This window comes from Equus przewalskii, chromosome 5 (genome assembly GCF_037783145.1).
Source record: "Equus przewalskii isolate Varuska chromosome 5, EquPr2, whole genome shotgun sequence".
Lineage (NCBI taxonomy): Eukaryota > Metazoa > Chordata > Mammalia > Perissodactyla > Equidae > Equus > Equus przewalskii.
Window position 1 is genome coordinate 29,480,274 of NC_091835.1, and position 24,103 is coordinate 29,504,376.

The 24,103-nt window shown below is 48.7% G+C and overlaps 1 protein-coding gene across 9 annotated transcripts in view; it reads right to left on the reverse strand.

Annotated features, from left to right (window-relative positions):
* Positions 1 to 24,103, reverse strand: part of CACNA1C (calcium voltage-gated channel subunit alpha1 C) — a 680,887-nt gene that overhangs the window by 326,970 nt on the left and 329,814 nt on the right. The gene's annotated exons all lie outside the window — the stretch shown is intronic.

Consider the following 24,103-nt stretch of genomic DNA (forward strand, 5'->3'; position numbering starts at 1 on the left):
TCAATGTCCACACTTCTGTGAAGCTAGGAAAACCCCAAGCCTAGTCTCTTGGGGCCACAGCATAAGCTCGTCAAAGTAAATATTTCTTAAAGAAATAGGAGTTTGATCCATGTGGTCCCACCACCACTATGCACCATGCACCCTCTCCTGGTTTGTAATCACTGTCTTAACTGATGGTGAGGCAGGTACAAGGTATCACATTAGAGTCAGAAGACACGAGTTTGAACCTCAACTCTGCTGCTCATTAGCTCTGGGGCATGGGGCAAATCCCTGTGGCCCTCAGCTCAGCGTCCACGTTCCCGGTGGGAGTGGGGTGCCGTAGGAACAAAGAGAGGTAAAAGCCCCAGCGTGGGGCTGGGCTCAGAGTCGGCACTCAACCCCCTGCTGAGGGAGGAGGTTCGGACTGTGCGTCTTCATGCTCCTCTGGTGTAGGATAAGCCTTCAAGAAAAATTAGTCAAATATAAATTTAAAGAGGGAGTTGCTTGGTCTTTGAATCTTTAATGTGAACCACCCTACAAAGAAAGGAGAGAGGGGAAAGACTAAGACAAAGGCTGAGCTCCCCAGAACCCCCTTCACAAAGGCGTGAAAACGCCACGTGTGAAACACCCGCACACGCAGAGGCGGCGCTCAGTAAGTGTGTCATGCCTTTGCACAGCATCCATTTAACAGGCTGGCAATTTTCAACTTAACCGGTAAACTTCCTCTACCTGGATCTTCACAGGCAAATGCCTTAATAGCGGGTAGCAATCAGCCTTAAAAACAAGACCTGTGAGATCTCAAGACATTATTGGGAAAAAGCGATATCCTAGATTTCAAGAAATTCTCAACTTCCTAGAAGATGTCTTTAGCAACCTAATTCCATTTTCAAGGCAGGTTGCTCCTTAAATTTACTGCCTGCGGGAACCAAAGATTTTCAAACAATCGCTGTCAGATTGACTTGAGTGTGCCGGAAAGGTGGCACCGTTTTCTCTATTTCTAGGACAGGAAACAGACTGATCATTACATTAGCAGGGGACGAAACACTGTTATATTCAAAAAGTAATTTACTTTTAGTCAAAGTAAACTGACCCTTGTTTGGTTTGTGCGTATGTCTCTGAGCCTCATCCTTTCCCAGTTTGCTGTTCTTTTTCATGTGAATAGCTCCTTCTCCAGCTAGCTGCCAAACCATTTCCCTACTGCCGTGTAAACACAGCTCAGATCCATCTTTCCCAGGCAGCTTTATCTAATTAACACTATAGAGTCTGCAACTCCCCGTTCATTTCCCAGCCCCACTATCACCCCAGGTACTTCTGTCTTTGCTGTCCCCGGACCCTCACGCAGCAGAGCTCTGCTGTAGGCTGATAAAATACTGGACTCCTAGCTAGGCATGAATTTAAGGTAAGCAAAAAGTAGTTCTTTTTTCACATGTTCCAAATATTACATGAGAAATATATATACTGAAATAATTGCTGTTTATCTGAAACTCTAAGTGGGCATCTTACGTTTTGTTTGTCCTTTGTTTGCTTTGTTTTTGCTAAATCTGGCAACTCTGCTACCCATCTTCTTTGCTTATATATCAGAGAAAAAGAAGGAAAAGGTCTGTGGAAGCCAATACAGAGAGGTCACAGAGCCCGTGTGCTAAATTGCAGTCTCTTCGAAGGAGAGCCTCTTAAACCTTCACCCCGTCATTTTACACCTAATTTTCACAAGGTTTGGGGCAGGTTACGGACCGGCACACTGGGGAGAAGGTAAGGAGTTGCTAAAGGGAGGCAGGACGCTGCCTGGAAAGAGCTCCAGGCTTAGAACCCGAAGGCCACTGTTCCCCTTTCTATCCATGTGGTCTGTGGCACACTGCTTAACTCTTAAACGCTTCAGGGTTTATGTTATTTTCTCTTTAATCAACAATTGGAGATGATCCTATCTACCTGATGTAAGGACAAAATAAAATAATGCATATGAAAAACGCTAAAAAAATATAAGATGCTTATCACAAAGAGACACATTGACAGAGAAAGAAATAAACATCCCACAGCCATTACATACATACTGTAATCCGCCAGATTAGACTGCTGGGGGGGGTTAAAGGGACGACATTGCTAAAGATAAGACTTAAGTGGTTACTATTTAATGAGTCATCCTACTTCTCTAATATTTGGAAATAATCTGTTTTTTATTTTCCTAATAAATGGCTGGGCCCCCTCATCACTCTCATTGCTCTAACCCATCAGGGCAGGTGGAGATCTGCCTGAACAGCACAAGATTCACCCTGGAAGGACACCTGTGAGAGTTACATGGCGCTACGAGCTCAATGGGGATCTGGGGGTTGTGCAGATGGCTGAAATAGACCAGTATTAAGCTGCAGTGAATAGGACATCACAGCCAGGACCAGTAATGCTGCCCACTGAAATAAATTCCCTGCCAGTCAAACTCCCTATCAACCAGTTTTGTGCCTGAACGTGGTCCATCATGCAGGTGCACATGAGATGAGGCAGTGGGCAGGTGGCTTGTCAAAGGAGATGACAGGCATGGGCTTGTCCTCAGGAAATTCATTTTCTAAACTGGATGACAAAACCCATGAAGGCAAGAAGATAAGCACAAACATCTGCTATAGAAGCACAGGGACAGCATGATAGTAAAGCAGGGCTGTGCAGGAGAACGCCTCCTGTGCCTGCTAAGGCTCCTGGCTACCTATGCAAATGCAAGGCCAGCAAAAGCGTCACCTCCCTGAGCTAGGATTCTACTGCTGCTCCAAAATTTCTGCTTCAAAAGGCAGGATCTCACTTGTGCTGACCTGAAACCCTAAGGAAATAAGATCTAAAGGGGCTCTGAGAGATCAGATAATTTAATCCCTCATTTGAACAGAAGATAAAGCAAAAGGGCAAAAGAAAAATGACTGTTGTGTGCCAAGCTCTGAACACGTGATTTAATCCTCACAACAATTCCAAAACTTTGGTTTTGCAGGTCACTTGCCCAAAGTCACACGCCTAGCTTGTGGATGAGGGACTCAGGACTGTCGGACCAGTGCCCAAGCTCCTTCCTTGCTGCTCCCAACCTCCGCAGGGGAGGACGGGAGGGCCCATCCAGGTTATAGGTATGGCGCACAGCCAGGCTAGGCCAGGCCAGGGCACCCTGCTTCACATTTGCCACTCCTGACAGGTCTTGAGGTGCCCACGCTGGCATTTCATTCTAAGTCCAAAGCAGGTTGGGAAACAAAGGCCCCACGGCATAAATTAGACTGTTGAACATTTATTATGGTCTCTTTTTTTCAAGGAAATTTCGGATATGGATCAAATCAATCCCATCGCACTACATTTCTGGGAACTATCCAAATCCCTTTGTTGCACCAGAATTTTGTCTTAACTATCGTAGAAATAAGGCGGCCCCTGGCTGGGGTCTGGCCATATTTTGTTAGAGGTTTTACAGGTGGCTCTTGGGTTGTATTGTAAAAGCACGAGGGTAGGTTCAGACAATGTTTTCCAGGCTACTCCACATTATTCCCCTTTTCCTTTCAGATTAGTAGAGACGATCTGCAGCCCACGGGTCTGGGCATGAGGACCCAGGAACCCTCACACTCTGCTGTGGAGAATCTGGATTCAGACAAGCTTTCTTAAGGGTCTTTTAGCAGGAGGCATAACCTTTCACCATAAATCCCTCTATTAGAATTCATCATCAGGAAAAAAAATGCAAAAAGATATGTATATAGAAGAGTTATTATATACATGTGAATAGCTCCTTGTAAAGGCCTACATAGAATAATAAAGTTATTCTTCACAGTGCTGTTGACAACAGTGAAAACAACCCCAATGCTCTCCAAACAGACTTGATTAAATACATTACAGTACCTTCATGTTATTCAATATTAGGTAAATATTAAAATGATACTGTAGCTTCATATTTAATGCCATGTATAATTACCATGAATATCCTCTACACAAAAGAATCCTACTACACATACTACTATGGTTATCTTTTTTTAAATTATGTACTGCTGCATTTTTATGATTAAAGCTGGAAGGATATACATATAAGAGACAGTAGTGCCCCTGGGGTCTGAGATTTTGAATGGATTTTTTTTACTTTTTAGATCTGTCTTTTAATCTCTATAATGATTATGTATTACTTGTGTAATTATAATTTTAAAATTATTCTTTAAATTAAAACAAAGGCTATTACTGAAATCTGAAAAAAGGGGGGGGGATGCATGTTTCCTATAAAATAATAGTGTTAGTCATCCAGTTTAGAGTGATCCATATAATAGCTCCACTTGGGAGTGTGTGGGGGGATGGGAATAGACTTGGTGGGAGAAGGGACACAGAGGAGGGGAGTTCTCCCATTTCCTTGAGCCTAAGACTATTACGCTTCCAAGGGCACCCTCTCCATGGCATCTGATATTCTCAGGCTTCCCAAACACTGGATCACCCACGGGGACCCTCTCTCCAAGTCCCTCTCTGCTCCTAAGTTACTTCAAACTCCCCTTCCCAACCAAAACCCCACCCCTTCAGGCCTCACCCAGTCACTGGGGAGTAAAAGAACGGCTTCTGCCCTGACAACAGCCAAATGAGCCATCTGTGGTCCCTGCAACTGACTGGAGGGTGGCTGTGGCACCAGGCACACCAACTTCCACTGGTGAAATGGGGGCATCTCTGGCTTGCAGGCCACTTTTGACTCCAAGACATCCGGAGCAACATACCCAGTCCTGCTGCCAGTACAGGTCTTGAACAAACATTCCTTTTGCCCCTTGGCATCTATTTCAGGCAGTCCCTTGCCCACAAGGTGCCTATCCTGGAGCATAATATTGCTCTTGACTCTATGGTGATGCTGATATCCCCACACAAACGCCCATTTCATGCAGATTCTCTGACTTACTGATTCAGAAGAGGTGTGGTGCTCATTAACTAGCCCCTTGCTGGACACCAAAGAGACTAAAATATTAAAAAGACGAAAGTTTCCCCTCTCCCACCTTACATGTGCCCAACACTGGGACGTAAAGTTGACCTTGGCGTGCTCCAGTGGTGGAGGAGAGTCAGCCTGGCTACAGAGAATGCAAGTTGGTGGCAGTGAGGGGCAGGCGGGACAGTGAGACAGGACCAGGCACAGGGGATTCGAGTACCGAGAGCTTGGACTTAATCCTGGGAGAGTTCGTCTAGGTGCTGAAGCAGAAAAAGGACACAATTAAGGAGAGTTTGGGGAAGATTTAACTGGTGGCGGCTTGTAGCATCATATCGCAGGGTACTGAAACCCAAGGCAGAGACCAAACCGGGGTAACAGGAGAGGGAGTGGTCACTGAAGTTTTCAGAGGGGGCAGAAAAAGCCCAAGATTCTGGCTCAGGACTCACAAGTCCCGCATCTGGCCTTACCAGCTCCTCTGGGCAGCCCATTTTCCATGGGTGAAATGCACATGATAACCCTGCCCTCAGATGGGTCTCACAGAGCTGCTGCGAAGAGCTTTGGTAAACTGTAGAGTGCTATATAAATGTTAGCTATTATTATTAAATGGCTGAGACAGTATTTTGTCAGCAGCTTAGTTCTGCTCAGTTGAATACTGCGCTCCAAACATTTCACCAAATACCAAACAGGACTTTGTTATTTAGGGAAGAGATTCAGGAGCTTTCATGGAACACTGGAAAATCTAAATAGCAACTAAAAACACAACTATTCCAGCTTCCATGATAAGCATCTTCACCCAGGTGGGGCTGGAGGCTTCTGATCACTGGGACCTTCAGGCCCACACCCAAAGAGGGCCTACACCCTGCAGTGCTTGGCTCCTAAAGGGGTCTGGGTCTGGGTCTGGGGAGAGAGCTCTCACATGGCCAAAACTAATGACCCTGGCTTTCTCTGGGTTCGTTTATCTGGTGATTTACCCCAGGTGTGCATCTACCTCTGCAGGAGCAGAGCCTCTACATGTAGAGAGCATTTGAAGTGCCAAAGATCCTGATGACCTGGAATCACAAAACCTTAGACAATCTTGCTACAAGATCCCTTCCAAGGCTATCTTCCACCAGTCTGTATCATCCCCCTAGTATCCAGCAAAGGGCTGAGTACATAGTAGCTTTCAATTATATATTGGATGCTTGTATCATTGGATGCTTGGACGGAAGGATGGCTGGCTGGCTGCGAAGAAGCATGGAAGGATGGAAGGATGGAAGGATGAAAGGATGGAAGGATGGAAGGATGGATGGATGGAGAACGGATAAATAAAGTCTATGGCATTTCTGATCCAATCTCTAATCAAGAAAATACCAATCTGGTGTTTCCAGTCTTTCCGAGGAAGCCAGCTTTTTCTTCTAGTTTCTTACTCATGAAAGAGAAAAATCTCCTCCTGTGACCTTCACCTGCCCCAACACCTGCACCCATCCGCTTCCTTCTTCCACCATTTCTGCCTATGAGGAGGCTGTTGTGTTAACTCTGAAGGCTGATGTGACCCAGAAACCTCTTCTCCAGGACGTGGAGGGTTCCTAAAGAGGAGGAAGCGGCTAATGAGTTGGCACTGGCTCCTTCCTGGGTGTGGGATGAGAACTTTCAGGGATGAAGGGAAAGAACCCTCCAGAAAGGTAACAGGTTTCTACTTAAACATAATATTTTCAATTACGTTTTCACTCAGCACAAAAGCTCCCCTTTAAACCTGCATCTCCTGATGAACAGACTATTCTTGCCCCTCTGAGTCATGTATCTCTGGGCAGCCAGACCTTCTGACTCACTGGCTGTTGAAATCTCAGATTCACAATACCATAGAGCTGCTAAAAATAGGAGCCACGTACCTGGGCCCCAAAATAGGACAGAGACGAACACGGCTCTTTAAAACCTGCTGCCCTATCTGTAACATAACAATCCAGCAGGGGCTATAATTGTCCTCTTTCATATAGTCTTACATTTAATAAAGTCACCTCGGAGCCTTTGAAAACCAGCAGGCTAGGTGGACAGATACAACAGACAGAAAGACAGATGGGCAGAGCTGGAATAATTATGCCTAACATTCTGGGTGTTTTTATTAGAATGTTCTAGATCTTTAAATTAGCACAGGGGTGTTTTCACAGCAGCGGCAGGGAGATGATGTTCTCCATCCATGCTTTGGTGGCGGTTTCTCCCTTGAGAATCAACGTGGCTTAAAATAGTTTGGGAAATTGTCACTGAGAAACAAAGAGGATGCTTAGGGGGTTTTTTGGACTGGCTTTATACTTCCTTTCAAGGCTTCTGAGGCCTCCCTATGTTAAAGTCTGATAGCTTTTTCCACTACTTACAAACTGTTTGTACTTGAATGGCCTCAGGACCAGCCTTGTTTTTATTCAGCCTTAGTTTTGTGGGGGAAAGACATTTACACCACTGTCATGTATTCTTTTTGGCAAAAGTTGTGGCAACTTACTTCGTTCTGAATCTCTACTCCACGGGCTTTCGTTTGACTCATTCGACCCCACAACAGCCTGGAATGAGGTCCAGCAGATGCTGTCACTCCTGCTCTACAGACGAGACTCTGATGCTGGAGAAACAAACGCTCAGAGGGAGCAGGCCACCCAGCAGGCAAGTGGCAGCGCTGGGCCTCTAAGCCAGGACCCCCTTGTGCACACATGCACGTGGAGAAGCATTTGGAAGAAGAGAACAGAGCAGGCCTGCTTTCGAGGGACAGGAGGGAGCCCACGTGTGGGCACCTCGCTCTGTCTAATAGGCTGCTAACCACGGAAAAGTGCCTTTCCCTCTTCTATGCCTGCACGTCTTTCCACATTTCAGGTCATTTTTTAGGTAAGATGCTCAACACAGCATAGGTGACCTAAAGCAAGTCACCTCTGGAGACTGTCTGCCAAGAGGAAGGAAACAGCTCCTGACATAAATTGTAGCTGTTGTTTTCACTAGTGTCTTTAATTCCCAATGACTTCCAGTAGGTGGAGGCTGCAGGCCTGTGGGCATAGCACACTGGGTTATCCGGCATACATCATTGGGACCACTTGTGGAACCCAGACTGAAACTCCAGCAGCAAGAGGAGGCTCCTGGGTGAGTGCGGGAGATGATGGGTGGTCACAGTCACACTCTGGCCCATGGTGGGGAAATCCTGTGACTGTCAACCTCTAGATCACCTCCAGATCCGGCAGGGCCCGTGAGTGGCCACCACCAGCTCGGAAGCACGTGTAGAGCCCTGCAAGGGGACTCCTGGAAGCCACCTTCTTTGAGGCTTGCTTATGGATCTGTGGGGGGCAGCTTGAAGAAAGAAGTGAGAGGCCCTGGAAATGCAGCTTAGGACATTTTAGAACTGAATTACAGGCTTGTCTTTCTCGAACACACAATGGAAACCCCTAAACCCTAAAATATGACACTTCCACTTAATTTAGGAGTAAAATAAAATGGTCGCAGGTTGATTGTGGCCTGCCTTTGGTATTTGCCATCTCATTAATCCCTGCAATCACATCGTTTATTATCTTTATTTTACAGCTGAGGAAACTAAGACTCAATGAGGTTAAAGAATATGCTGGAAGTCACACGACTAAGAGGGGAAGTCAGCATGTGCACGCTGGCTCGTCAGACTTCAAAGCCCACTTTTGTCTCATGACAGCACAATTCCTCTCTTTTAAGAACTGTGCCCAGTCTGCCTGGGGGAGGCTGAACTAACCTAAGCAACGGCGCCCGTCCGTCCTTCGGCGCCCGTCCGTCCTTCGGAGCCCCGGCTCCTTCCCCTCGCCCCGCCTCCCAGCCCCCCAGTCCCCCTCCAGCCGGCTCTGCCGGCCGAGCGAGGATGGATGCCTGCGCAGGCGCAGAGATGGGGGCTTCGTTTCAGGGCCGTCTCCTGGGGAGTGGGTTGCATTCACACGGGCCACCTGGGGCTTCCACGGCTTTCTGCCTTGCGTTGAACATTTTTCACTGGCGGGGGGGAACCTGAAGGAGAAGTTTATACACAGGAGAGCCCACTGTCTGAGGGGAACGAAGCTGCCAGGGCAGGAAGCAGCACCGGAAATGATCTCGCTCATCTCTCTGCCCTGGGGTGGGGTGACAAGGAGCCCCAAGGGCTAAAGGAAGAAGGGTCTGGAAGTCAGAAGACTGACCTAATCACCGATGACCAGAGGCAAGTGAACCTCTGTGAGCCGCAGTCTCCTCCTCTAAGGGTGACATTCCTGCCGTCTTTCTCAGGACGTTCTCGGAAGCAGCTCGCGAGGGGCCACGTGCGATAGCACTCCGACCACAAAGACAGCCAGGCGGGTGCCAGGCGTTTTCTCCCCAGGCCTCTGGGGGAGAGTGAATGGCGTCTCTGTGTAACCCATCCTGTTTCTTCACTCTTACTGTTAGAAGGTCTTCTGGAGGCCAGAGCCCAGCTCTCCTGCGGGGGCCCGCAGTTATGCCTTCGGAGGCGAGGGTGGGCGCGGGGTGGCGCATCCCAACACGGGCCTTGCTCCTCCCAGGCTTAGTGACCCACCTTTGGAAGTGGACTGGGTGATATGTTAATGCTTCCAACTCTTAAGCAAACATTGTGCCTTTCCCTCAGGCCACTGTGGGACGAGAATTCCGGGGGAAAAAGAAGAAAGAGAAGGATGCTTGTTTATAATAATAAGCTTGAGGAAACTAAGGCGGACAGGAGGAAGCAAACAAGCTGACTAGTCAGGATGGGAACGCAAGGACCAGCAGGCTGAGTTCACCCACCACTGGCCTGGCCTGGCGCAGGCAGAGATGGAGGCAGGAGCCGGCCGAGGTTTTGGAGTCGCTGGACCTCACTCTCAACTCCAGCCTCACCTCTTACTAAGTGTTGACCTTGGATAATCACTTACTCTCTCCATGACTCAGTTTCCTTATCCACTGGGAGATTAAGTGAAATTCTGTAGTGTCCACCATGACCCATAGAAGGGCCACCCTCCACACTGTCACTCTGACATCAGCAACCCATCCTCTTTTCTCTTAGTCTTCCTCCCGCCCCTTCCCGTCCTCAAGAACTGGGACTGGGGCAAGTGCCCTGGGGCTGCCTCACTGCTGCCAGGGGAGGGCCCTGCACACACTGGGCCTCCTGCACGTGGGCATGGAAAGGCCCAGGCTCTCAGCACTCCATTGTGTGTTGCTGCTGCTGTTTCCTGACTTTAGAAAATTTGCTCACAATAAAAAATGTGACTTTATTGAAAAGTAGTATAAAATAAGGGAAAATGCTACAGGAGGGGTATACTCTTAAGATTTCGGCTTATCTTCATTCAGATTTTTAATGCGTATTTTGAATGTAATTGTATTCTGCACATTGTATTCTGATATTTCACAGGACATTATAAATAAGCATCTGGCCATCCTGTTGAAAACTCTTCCAAGACATCATTTACTGGGCACATGAGACTCCACAGCAGGGTCAGACCAGTCTCCACTGTTGAAGATTTAAGTGCTCTCCAACTTTTTGCTTTTGAAAGTAATGCTGCAATAAGATATTTATGCATAAATCTTTGCATATCTGTATATTTTTTTTGAGTAAAACTGGCATTAAAAGTTATGAATATTTTTAAAGTTCTCAATACAAATTGCCAAGTTGCATTCCAGAAAAGCTGGGCAAAGCCGTTCCTGCCAACGGACCTCAGGGGTTTCTGCTTCGCCCTCACATTCTGCTCCTCTCATCCCTTCCCCTTGTCAGTTCTAAAGGCAAAATAGGGTACTTGTTATTGTTTATTTTTATTTTGAAGTCATTTCAAACTTATAGAAAAATGGAAAGAATAATATAAGGTGCTTCGTGGAGACTACCCAATCGTTAATGTTTTGCCATATTCGCTTTATCATCCTCTCTCACTAGATACAGAGTTACACATACGTAACATATACACACATACATAAAAACATATATAATTTTTTTCTGAGTCCTCTGAGACTAAGTAACAAAGTAAGGCCCTTTATATCTAAAGACTTCAACATGTAATTCCATGAGAGCAAAGTCATTCTCACATACTATGACTAGCAAAATCAGAAAATTTACATTGATAAAACCGTATCTAATGTGAAGAACTTAAATTTCACCCAATGTATTTTATAGCAAAAAAAAAAAAAAAGTCTAGTCCAGGATTCAATCCAAGATCATACGTTACATTTAGTTCTCATCTTTCTTTAGTCCGCTTTAATATGGAACAATTCTCTCAATCTTTCTTTGTCTTTCATGGCCGTGACATTTTTTGAAAAGGACAAGTCAGGATATTTGTAGACTGTCCTTCAATTTGGGTTTGTCTGATATTTCCTCATAATTAGATAAGGTTATGTATTTTGGGCCTGAATACACAGAAGTGACGTGGTATCCATCTCAGCGTATCATATCAGGGGGCACGTGATGTTGGCTGGTCCCATTAGTGGTGAGCTTAACCTTGATCCCTTAAGGTTAAGGCGGTGTCCAGGTTTCTCCACTGTAAGGTTACTATTTAACTAATAAGTAATTTATGGGGAGATACTTTGAGACTATGCAAATATCCTGTTCTTCATTAAAGGTTCACCTACTAGTTTTAGCCTACATGATGCTTGTTTGAAGCAATGCGATGGACAGCTAACTGGTGACTTTCTAACACCTTCATTCCTTCCATGTTTGTTAGTTAGCATTTTGTTGCCAGGAAAAAGTGTCCTCATTCTCCCCCATTTATTTACTTATATCAGTATAGATGCATGGATTATTTTATTTAATCTGTTAATGTCATGTATTTTGAAGCTCCAATTATCTCAGATTTAGCCAGTGGTGGTCCCTTTGAATTGGCTCCTATCCCTTTGACACACCCTTGTCATTCTGTGAGCACTGCTCTCTGGCCCCGGATCTCACAGGCTTCTCCAGCGCCCACGTTGCCTTTGATTCTTTTTAGTGGAGGATAATATTTAGAGACCAAGATCTGGATGCTAGGTTTGCTCATTGCTACCAGAGTGTCACTTCGAAGTCCTTTCAGCAGCTATAGAGCTAGGAAATATGTGTGTGTGTGTATAAAATCACATACTATATATGTGTATTTAATATGTATACACATATATAATGATATTAATATGGCATTTATTTACAAATTTGAATTTTTTTAATTATTAAGTCCAACAGTTTTACAAATGTTTATTAGGGCATTGTGTGGCTCCTTTGCCCATTTATCTATCAGAGTCTTTGATTTCTTATTGCTTTAGATGTATACTTAAATACAGATATTAGGCAAAATATTACATTCATGGTAAGTACTTTCTCAACTTCTTTGACTTTTTATTTCTGATGTAGAGATTTCTACTTTTTTGAAGTTAGAACTATTATCAACTTTTGTAATTCCTTCCATTGTTTTGAGCCATTGAAGTTCTCTCCCAGTCAGAGAGTTGATACTTCTATTTCCTTCTTCTTTTTCCATTAAATATTTAATCAACTTGGAATATATTGCGGCAAACTGTATGAGATGAGGATCTAAACTGTTTTGATGTTTTTTCCAAGTAGCTAAGCAATTGTCCCAGCACCATTTGCTATATAAGCCCCCCCTTCATCACTGATTTATCATTGCTGTTTTTAGAAATTGCTTTTTTGTATCTCCATCTGGCCAAATGGTCTTTATGAAGGTTGCAGGGTAAACTGTTTTTCTCTCCTAATCTCATATAACTTAGAATCTTGGAAAAAGACCATACTGGTTAAGCACTTGATGTCTGCACTCAAGCCGGGCTGCCTGGATTTGAACCCAGGTCCACCGCTAAAATGGAGACAATAATCATACCTACCTCACAGGTTATTATGAGGATTAAATGAGTCAAAACGCTTAAAGTACTTAAAACAGTACTTAGCACATGAAAGAGCTCAATAAATGTTAGTCATTATTTTTATAACTGTTTTGTTCTTTTTTATGTTAGCCCCTTTATTTCTCAGATAAGGGAAGCAGAGGGCCAGAAACGTGCAATGACTTTCCCCAGGTCACACATCCAGTCTTCCCACACTGGCACCTCTCCCACAAGGAAGCCAGGTCCTTTCTGCATCTCGTGCCTCCTGAGTAGCTGGCTCCCATCACCTGGGCTTTGAAGTGATGCAGATTCTACCATGAGAGAGGGAGAAGGGTGGGGGAGGGAGAGGGGAGAGTGCAATTCAAACCACCTGCCCCGCCCTCTGCACACCACCCTGCTGCTCACCTAGTATCTCTTGGCTCCTCTGAGCCTTTCAAAGAGACAGCAACTCACCACATGAGATGGGCTGCCAGCGCTTAAAGATATGTATTTCCTCAAACAGCACGGCCCCTAACTGCAAAAGTTACTGTATTTCCATCTGGGGCTCACCTGCCCCAGCAACAGACTTCTAATCCGTATGGAGCAAAACCCAGCAGCCATGCCTTACTGAGAAGGCGATGCCATTCTGCGACCTGGCACTTTCCCATAGGACTTTTAGTGGAGTTTTTACTCACTACAAAGACCACGACAGTAATGTCAAAGCCACTGAACTGGGACTTTTTTTGTATTAGGTCTTGCCCCTCTCCAATTCTGTTCTCCAAAGTAAACTTCCTAACGTGCATGTGGACTATGTCTTTCCCACACTTAAAACGTCTCACCACGACCCCATTTTCACACAACCACGCAGCATCCATAGCTGGTGAACAAAAATGTTTTCCTTTTGTCAAAATGCTAAAAACAGATTTTACTTTGTAGAATAAAGAGTCTAAGGTGACAAGTCAGAGTGGATTAAGTGGCACGTGCAGAATAGGACCACTAACTTGATGCCAGGCCAGAAGGCACTGTGTCTATCAATGAGGGTGGGCACACTGGTGGCTCACTGCCTCGACTGGTGGCTGGGCACCGGCAGGGACACCACCAGTGCAGATGGAGTGAGCCCTTCCTTATGAGCAAGCTTCCATACCGGGCTTAAGTGTGGCGAAGAGCTATTATACTAGCAAGGTAGAGCGCCTCAATTTGGCTAATATACTATGGAGTTCCATGTGTTTGAAAAATTATAATAATGAAACAGTAGAAAATGTTGATAGTATTATTCCACAAAGCAAAACCATCCCAGAATTATGCCCAGGAAAAGGACATGATTCCGGTAGAGAAAACAGGTCAAGGCTGAAGCACAGGCATGAGCGGAGTGGAACCTCTGTGCGGTGTTTGCACATTCCCTGTGGCCAGGGCTGACCCAAGGGGCCAGGGGGCCTGGATGTGCCGACTCCACTACCAGGCGCTGTCCTTAGTTCTCTGTCACACAGCCTGGAGGCGCTCACAGCAAACTCCATTAATACCCACCCCGTTTTTCTCCTGAACAGATCACCCTGAGAGGTAAACATAGAACAGAGGTGATAACACGCAGGACTTGATTTCACCTGGCTCGTACACAGACTGGGTCACAGAGAGATGCTGCGCTGCCCTGCTGCATCCTGCGGAAGCTGCACCGGGCGGCCTTGCCTACTTAGGTTGTCAAAGCGTGGGTTGCAGTTGATGAATGGCACAAAAAGGACAATGCATTAACGATAACTAAAAATGACTTTCTAACTGGGCTGACACAGTAAAAGCCCCCATCTGGTCGCCGTTGTCTAATTGCACCAAGATGGCAAACACCTGACGGAGAACAGACCAAGTGGCGTTCATTCACTCAGTTCCCGACTCCCACCAAACCTGTGTGTCCAGGCTACGTGCCCATCCACGCTTTCCAGGCTGCTGCTGCTCACACTGCTTTGAAGGCTGCTAATCTGCCAACGTTCACCTGGGTTCCTAATCCTTTCCCAGGGCGAATGAACAAGGGCAGACACCTGACAATCCAGGCTGCGTTTGGAGCGTGGTTTGACTACCCCATCCATCCCACCTTCAGCTGATTTCAATACCCATTCTGGGGACAGAACGAAGTGACAACTTTGGACGAATTTTAAAAAGGGATAAAAATGCTAGAATCATGGTGACTTTACTGGTATGATAACATCCTGAGAACGTCTGATAGGCCCAGGCACAAAGCCCATTGGGCAGACGCTGCCCAAGAAGGGAAGCTAAACATCCACAGGGACATTCTGATGCCCAGGTAGCAAGAACTGAGCAGATCATCTTGAGAAATCCAGGCTGCTTGTATGAACCTTCAAAGCTCAGGGACCACTTGAGGTGCAACCGACATCACACCCAGCACACTCTCTACTCTCCATGCGCGGAGGAAAAAGGAGCAAGCAGCCCTGCCTCACTGATGGAGCCAATGAGATTGCTCCTTTGGCTGAGGTGCCATCAAAATTCTCCTCCGCAAAGAACTGGTCCCCTATCTAGGGCATCTGGAAGACGTGTTCTCCTAAGGGGTAACTACGTGATCTCAGCTTTTGAATTAGATACTCAGGGTGACAGGCTCCAGGTGAGGGAAGAAGGTGGGGGAAGGGAACCATCTGAGGGATTTCCGCCAAGGCGCCAGTTTGCAGGCACTGCCCTGCTTCCCAGTGCTTTCACTCCGCCGAGTCTAGTCAAGCTGATGGTTTTGTCTTCTGACTGTTATCCTTTATGAGTATGTATAACGAGGCAACTGAACTTTCATCTTGCCGTAGACAAGGCAGTCCTCCAAGGTCACTATCTTTCCTCCAATTAAACTATTGCATTGTCCCCCAATTCTCTTTCCTAGTCATGCTCCAACCAGCAGTGTCACAGGTGAGCTTAACCAATCAGGTTCAGCCATTCTAAGCTCCTTTGCACAATAGCTTGCAGGACTAAGGTCATCCTCAGGGCATGTTAGAAGTGGATGAAGTGTGGAGGTTGTCTGGTCAAAAACTGTCTGTCTATAATAGCCCACAATTAGCTCCAAGGCCACAGAGCTAGTTACTGACAGAACTATATCTCAGAACTCCGGACTCCCCCAGTGACCATCTTCTTTCTGCAGAAACAGGAGAGGCAACCTAACCAGTCAATTGCTCAATCAACTCAGTATTTGCTGGTTCATTACATACACCTGATAGTGTGTTTCACTTTCCGAGATTTTCAAAGGCAGTATAGGCACAGCTGTTACTGCTGGAAAGAATTTATAAAGTTTCTGAAAAAGCAAGAGGAACAGGCATCCAACATCCAGGATTTGAATCTTGAAGGGGAGGTCTGGGCTTCCTTTTTTGTGAATTAAACAAAATAGAATTTTATTTCTTCTCTCTTATGTAAAAATCCGGAGGTAAACAGTCACTCCATACAATTTATAGACACCAGATGCTTCCAGCTCACCATTCAATCATCTCCAGGGTGTTTACCTCCTATTCATGGTCCAAGATGGTAGCTAGAGCTCCAGCTATCACATCTACATTCCTGGCAGAGGATGGATAAAGGGACAAAGGATGGAGGAAGACCAAGAAGGGATATTAGAGGGTCACTAATATATCTGCCAAGTACTATAGAGAGAATGTTCACCAAATCATGAGCCTCCTGGAGCTTGGCCTTCTATATTTTTAGACAGCTTCCTGAAAAGTTGTTGATGCACACTCCTGCTTAAGGACGATTAGACTAGATCATCTCTCAGGTAACTTCCAGCCGGGAGCCATGCTGAGAGACACAAAATGAGCAGAGATCAGTGAAGTGTCACACGAAGCTGTGTTTCCGGCAGTCAGTCCGGTGGGCTGATCAACGTAACAGGCCTTGAGAAGCGGATGGAAGATGCACTGGCCCTGAAGGCCAAGACCAGTGCTGAGAGCTGCAGGGGTATTAGAGACAAGCACGAGGATCACTAGAGGCAGGTGTGCCTGAGGAACTGGGGTCAGCAGTCCCTGTGGCCTCAGGCCGTGCGGCAGCCCCTCTCAGGAGCTGGCGCCCAGGCAGCCTGCAAGGAAACCAAGAACCCGCCTTTCCCAGGGAAAGGGGCCTGTGGTGCCCTGACAATCCCGCGCCTTAGAGGCTGGCTGACGGTTCAGTGCTTCTCAAAGGCTGGTCCCCAAACCTCTGCCCCAGAATTGCTAGAACTTGTCAAAACGCAGTTCCAGGGCCCAGTTCAGACTTCTTTAATCAGACTAAAATTCTAGAATATGCATTACATTTTTTAAAAAGTTGCAGTTTTCACAAGATTCCCAGGTGGTATTGAGTGAACATGAGATCAGGGCTCCCTCTGAAGGAAGGCCAGCTGGCACCCAGGACCGCCTTGACCTCCCAACTAAGCCCCACTTCTCGTCTCCCTCTCCTCCTTCGTTACCCATCCTTCTCTCCCTGCCTCTTTTACTCTTTGTCTTGAAATCCATTCTGAAAAAATTAACAATGAAGAATGAAAAAATTAACAATGAAGAATGAAAAAATTCCCCCTGAATCATGGGTGGGGCCTGACAGGCTGACCCAGAGCCTCTATGCATCCCTCAGTGTCCTTCCCCCACGGTGACCAGCAGAGGGTGCAGCAGGCTGGCTAGCTGCTGTGAATGGGGGAGAAGGACCCCTGGGGAAACCTGCAGCAGAGGCAGTGGGGCCCGCGTCCTCGTCCTCACCAGCGTCCTCGTCTTCGCTGTCTGAGGAGATCCTACCGCAGTCCCCCCCCCTCCTCCCTGGCCTAGGGAAACCCCCTGCCATCCATAGAGCTGCTGGCCTGAGTGTCCTCCAGTAAAAGCTTGAGGGCAACGCCCCCGCCTCTCCACCCCCATCCACATGGCCAGGACCGGGCTGACAGTAAGTGGAACTGGCAGCTATTATGATGTGAAGGAAAGCAGGAAAAACTTTGCTTGCCCTCAAGAGGGACACAAGCGAAACTAACATTTCCTGAGGGTCCCTTTGGGTGCCAGGCTCCAGGCCACGTGCTTTGTGTGCCTAACTTCACTGAATCCGTGTGTCACAAATGACACAGTGGGAGCCCAGAGAGTCTGCGTAATGCATCCAAAGACACACAACAAGTAAGTGAGGGTCAGGATTTGATATCTGTCTGACTCCAGAGCCTATAATTCTTCCAATAAACCATAAGCCACGGGCCAAAGAAGAAAAAGAAATTCAGCCATTAGACAGTTACTTGTTAGGGACTGTCTCCAAAAGTCCTCTGTTAAAACAAATGTTGCCTAAAGTGGTGCCCCGCTAGTGAACTAATCTACATTCAGGACCAAACATTCCGACTGTCTCAGGGAGTCTAGTGGACAATGTTCCAGTGTGAGAGGAGCTCAGAGGGAACGGTTCTGGAGACTAGACTGTGCTGGAAGTGGACAGAGGTTGTGATAGTGTTGGTGGTGGCAGAGGGTGCTCGGGAAAGGCTCTGCAGAGAGGGTGGGTGCCTCTGGATGCCAGGTGGCACAGAGGAGGGAGAAAGGAGCCGGAGCAGGGCACATGCCATCCACCCTCAGCCTGCAGGGGGCTCTCAGAGAGCAGACACCTCGGGGAAGAGTCCGTGCCCAGGGAGTGCTGTGGCAGCAGGCCTGGGGTCAGTCCCGGACCCTGGGTCAGTCCCAGAACCTCTGAGACCTCACTGTCCTCATCCGTGAAAATGGAGATGATGGCTCCCTCCTCACAGGGTTGTGGCGAAGATGAGACAACTGATGATGAGGAGCAGGAGCCCAGGCAGTGCCTGCTCACTGGGTTCATGGGACGGCGAGCAAGATAGAGAGAGAGGCAGACCACGCAGCCCCGTGCAGCTCCCCAGGCGCAGCGCACCACCTCCCCCATCACCTGCCACGCAGGCCCGTCAAGGAGGTGACTTCTGGAGGCCTGCTTATTTCCCTGTCATATTTTTAGTGACCTTTGGAGTGCAACAGTAAGTCTGCCCTATTTCCTGCCTCACGCAGAAGAGCAGAGCAGAAAAGCAGCTGAGAGCATCAGGACCCTGACCACGCTCCTTCTCCAACAGGTACGGCGAAGGGAGCCTTCCTCATGGGCAGGCAGGAGCTCGTGCTGAGTGGCAGGACGGGGGCAAGCTCGTCCTCTTCATGCACAGATGAAATTGTCTGGGGCAAATCCAGCAGGTCATCTGAGCACAAGCTCAAGGGCCACTGGGCAGCAATGCTGGGCAGTAAGGTCGCAGCCAGTCCCTTTTTGGCCCAGAGAAATGAGAACATAAAAAATGAAAAAACCTCCAAAAAGCCAAATGAATAAAGAAATGCATACTTGTCCAGCTCCTCCAGGTGTCCTGTGCCCTGTGAGGTGTTTTTACGTCCATGAGAGGCCCATGGAGGTCCTGGAATGTCAGCCCATCATCTGTTCTTCTGAGGGAAACTGAGGCTAGAGGCAGGCACTTTTAGCATCAGAGCTGGGACCTGCACTCATATTTTTAGACTTGAAGGGAAAAACTGACAATTCTCTGGACATCTGGGTTATATATAGAGCCAGCTGGCTTGTTCCCAAACGGAAGGTCCAGACGGAATGTACACCCAGAATCACCAGAGAAGTGGGAAGGCTGCTGCGCTGGGGCGGGGTGGGAAGGTCTCGGATGTCATTCGCTAGAAGGAGACCCTTTCTTCATGTCACTACCCCACCCCAACCTCTCATCCATCTAGGGTCTGCTGGAAATAGGGAGGTTCTGGTCCCAAATAAAGACAGAAGGTCCTCGTCCCATCCCCCCAGCCCCCGGAGATGGTCTGAAGATGCCTCCAGAAACTTGCCAGAAGCTGACTCCCTGCACTGATTGCCACGACCTCTTCCATGACCTCTGTTAGCGTCACCCTTGAGTTAATGCACTTTCCCAGAGCCTGTTGCTAAGATACAACCGAGGAAAGGGAGGCACAAGGAGCTGCTGGAAAATAACTTGTGAGGTGAGCTGGTTATCACTTAGCCAAGAGTCTGGTCTTAGAAGGGTTGGAGCAGGTTCGGGGCAGAAGATTCAGCACGTAGGGAACAGGTAGGGCAAGCCTTGGGGTGGGGGTGGCTGGGCAGGGCCAGCCTACAAGCCTTCTCCAGGTAGTTTCAGTCTAATCTGTTCTGGACGGCTCCACTCTCCATCCCACCCACGCACCCAATCGCGCCCCACCTGATTCTGTCATTACTTTCCTGCTCCACAAAGTGAAGCCTTGACTCCTTCTCCCCCTGCCTTCACCAAGACGGAGCTGCAGGAGGTGAGCACAAAGCTGCCTGGCCCCGGTTTAATTCTCTCCTGGGAGAGCAGAGCCCAACAACTTGGGTGCCAGAGAAGGCTGCTTGGATGTTTTTTTAAATTTTCTGGATTGTGAGCTTAAAGAACAACTTCTAAACTTCAAATTTACTTAGAGATGTGATTTACCAGATTGAAAAAAAGGAGCAAGTTCTGCCAGAAAAAGAGCTGCAGCTGTAAATGTCTGGCTGTCTTTTGCATGTGTGCAGAGAAGAGGAGAGAAAGAGGGAAGGGAGGTGGGAGGAAGATGGAGAAAAGCAGAGGACTTAGGGACAGTCACAGAGAAGAGGTAGGTAAGTGGAGAGAATCCAAAAAGACTCAAGAAACCAGGGCTGGACCAAAGTGGGGGGCATCAGGACCATCAGACTTGTGGAGGACAGCAGGGTGCAGGTCGAGGCTGCCTGGCACACAGGGAGACGGCAGCTGACACAGACGCAGCACCTGCTGTGGACCAGCACTGCCCTAAGCACATTACCCCTGTCAGCTCCTCCAGTCCTCACCATAAGCAAACGGCTGGATGACAGAGCTGAGGCTGGAGCCCAGGCAAGCGAGCGGGCACCAACCCCTCTCCTAACCACTCTGCAACAATGCATGGTACCAGGTGCTCCAGAAAGGGTTTCGGATGAACAGAAGGAAAGAAGGGAGCAGGGGGAGGCATGTCTGAACGCAGTCCTGTCTCCACCCTGGAGAGTCAGCTGAGGTCTCTGATCTCACTTTTCTCATCTACAAATGGAGATGAGGAGCCTGTCTTGCCTCCTCACAGGCTTGCTCTGAACGCCAATGAGATGGTGCAGGTGGAGGTGATTCAAGACGGCACAGCCCCAGACGCACACGGGCACCCGGGCCGCCAGGGCCATGGCGCACCTCATGATGGCAGGAACACATAGTCCCTGGAGTTGCTGTGCTGCCCCGCTTGGCCCTTGGTCAGTCCTCTAGCTCCTGCATTAAGGAAAATGTTACTATTTTAATTAAAAATAGACACCTTAATCCGGGCTGCCTCCAGAACCAGCTGTGATTCACCCAGGGCTTCCACTCATGAGCAAGTGGGAGCTTCCCAGGTTCTCCTGCACTCCTCGTTCCTCCCCAGAGCAGGCGCGCACACGTGTAGGGCAACTCAGTAACCAGAAGTACAGATTAAATCCGTTTCTCAATGATATCCTATAAACAAGTGAGTTTAGGCTACTGAACAGGATAATGAGCCTCGGCAGCTGCATTTACTGCTGATAGCCCTGGCCAATCTGGGACGCCACCAGGAAGGCAGCCCGTCACTCACAGTGGAGGATCCTCAGGACGTACACGCCCAGGTGGCCCCAGGAGTTAACGCACACGTATCTGCACTATTCCTTTGAAGCAAGAACCAGCTATTATCCCAACATATTGAGATTTTGCTCAGTCCTGCCTGAGGGCCTTTGCATTAGCTGTTTCCTCTGCCTAGAATGCCCCTCCAGATGGTGACAAGGCTGGTTCTTTATCCTCATTCAAGTCTTGGTTCAAATGTCACCTTCTCAGAGAGCCCTCAGTTCCCACCCCACGTTATTTTACTTTCTTCATAGCACAGATTACTATCTTAGTTGTATTTACTTGTTTACTCGTCTGTTCTCTCTACCACCCCCCACACTCACAAGGACCACTAAAAGTGAGCTCTGTCTTATTCATGCTTTATCCCCAGACCTTAAGTAGTTCATGCCTGACACCAAGCAGGTGTGCTCAGTAGTTATTGAATTATCAGAATTAATTAGCTAATTAATTAACGTCAACACAGGGGAAGCAGTGTCCCATCCATCCTGTGAAATGAACAGAAGTCTCCATTTTGCAGACGAAGAACCAAAGGTTAATGTAACTTGCTGGTAATGGGATGCCATGGCTATACTGCCTTAAACCAGGGGACAGAGGGGGAATCCGTCCTGTCATACGCAGGAGACAAAGAAGGGGCCGAGGTCAGAACAGGCACCACTCCTTCTTCCCACCACACCCCTGGAAGCCAGAAGGAGGTCCCTCGGCAAAGCTGTGACATGTGAAGAGCCAACGAGGCTCCAGCGGGCAGCTGGTGCTGGCTGCGATGACACTGGCAGCCTGAGCTGAGCCCAAGTGGACAGGCCTCTGTTGGCTGGAGGACGAGGCTGTGCCTCACACCCCTTTAATTTTCAGTAATGCGGCCACTGTAAATGCGTGACTGTGGGCTGCAGCCTCTGCCAGCCTTAGCCTGACACAGCTGCTGCTCCACAGACACGGCCACTGAAACCCCTCCTCTGATCCCAGGGCTGCTGGGATCTAGCAGGTCGGCTGTCACCCAGGACCCATAACTGTCCCTAAGCCATTAGTGTGTGTGTCGGGGGGGGGCTGGGGAGGGCTTGGGGGCTGCAGACAGGCCGAGGTCTTCTGCGCCTGGCCCTGGCTGCTTCGGCCTACATGCCTGACCTAGGCTGCAAACCTCAGAGAGCTGCTTATTTAACATAGTGCTTCTCTGCAGGGGAGTATGTCCTAAAGGTGGGTCACAGAGAAAGGCAGCCTCAGATGGAGGAGTTGGGAACCCAGAAAGAGAGAGGCGCGTCCCCCTCGAGGAAGGAAGAAAGCCCAGGGGAAGCAGGTCCCCTTTCTCCCTCCCTTGCGCCCCTCACAGTATCCATCAATGCCGCAGGCCTGGTGACGGAGGAGTGGGGGCCCAAGGGTGACTGACCACGTTAATTGCAGTAGTTGCTACGTAACGCTTTGTGTACGTTTCTAGAACTGAGAGTGCATACGCAGTGCACAATGGAATAAGGGCATGTTGGTATTTGGGGTGCTTTTTTTCTTTTTTACTAAAAAACATATATTCAACAAATGCATGGGAAATAAATGAAAGCAAGGCCAACAGACAGGCACAGAGGACAGAGCCACAGGCTGCTCCAGCTGCCTGAGAGGCAGGGATGAGGAAGGCGGATCCCACAAGACCTGGGGTCAAGGATTTGAGTGCAGGCTCTGCCTAGCCACTGGAAATCCAACTCTTCTGCTCAGTTTGGAGCCAGGGGCCCAGGGGTAGTAACAATGTGGCTTGTCCTGGGCACTGGGCCAGTTAGAAGTAGAACCCCCGAGGGGCAGCGGTGAGGGGCTGGCTGTCCGAGGAGGGAAAGGGCACAGTGATGGCAGAGGTACAAGGCCGTCCCACGGCAAAGCCCCAGGGCACTGGCGCTGTAGAGGAGCGGAGAGCTGGGTTGAGACCAGAAGAGCTCCGGGGCCGCCTCAGCCTGGGAAGCGGTATGTATTTTCCCTGAGATGTTCAGATGACTCAAGCAGAAGGAACTGAAATGTCTGGCCGGGCCCTCCCATGTGAGAGGTGCCTCGCTGGCTCTTCTCAGGGTCTGGCCCCTTCCCACCAAGCCCTCCTGCCACCTCCCTTCTTGGGGGATGCTCTACTCTCCCCAGTCCCGCACATCCCCTGTGAACCCCCAACATTTGAAGACACGTCAGATCCCATTAAAATCCATAGCAAGAGCAAACCAACGAGTAAAAGAAATGTCTAAAGAGCATCAGATGGTGGAGAGGAGTACAGGGCCAGGTTGAGACTCGGGGACATGAGCAGAGCCACGCCCCCAGGGAGCAAGGGGTGTCAGGGCAGGGGCACCACCGACAGCCCATCTGCTCCCTGGACCGCCATGTGGGGAAGCGTCCCATTCCTGCATGGTTCCTGGCAGCTGCGCATCACACAGGTTGCTGTGCGGGGCGGGGGGTGGATGGGGTGCAGACAGCGGTCCATGGGGCTTTCGTGATCACGGTGGCCCCTGCCCAGCCAGGACAGGTTACAGAGCTGTTGATCACCACCTCTTTTCTCAGGGAGGGGAGCCTGTGGACCTAACATTCTCAGGACCCAGCTGGTGTTGGAGACTTAGGAGCACCCCTCTGGAGGTGGAGGAGTAGTCCTCGAGAGACAGCACCGCTGTCAGAAAAGGAGCTCGCGCTGGCTTCCTCCGTCCTCGTTCCGGAGTAGGACTCAGGGGAGTAAGTCCTCCTCCCTCCCTCCTCCCTCCCTCTCCCTCTCCTCCCCACCCCTCCCTCCTTCCCTGTCTCCTTCTTTCCATCTCTCTTCCTTTTGGCCCTTATTCCTGCCAGGCTCTGTTCTAGGTGCTGCTGCATGAGTGCCCACCTGCCACATGAGATCTGCAAACTCATCCAAGTCCCCCCCTGTGTCCGAGCAGCCACCTAGACTCCTCCGTTCTGGGACCCTCAGAACTCTAATTCTCTAGACGATGGGCCCCTTG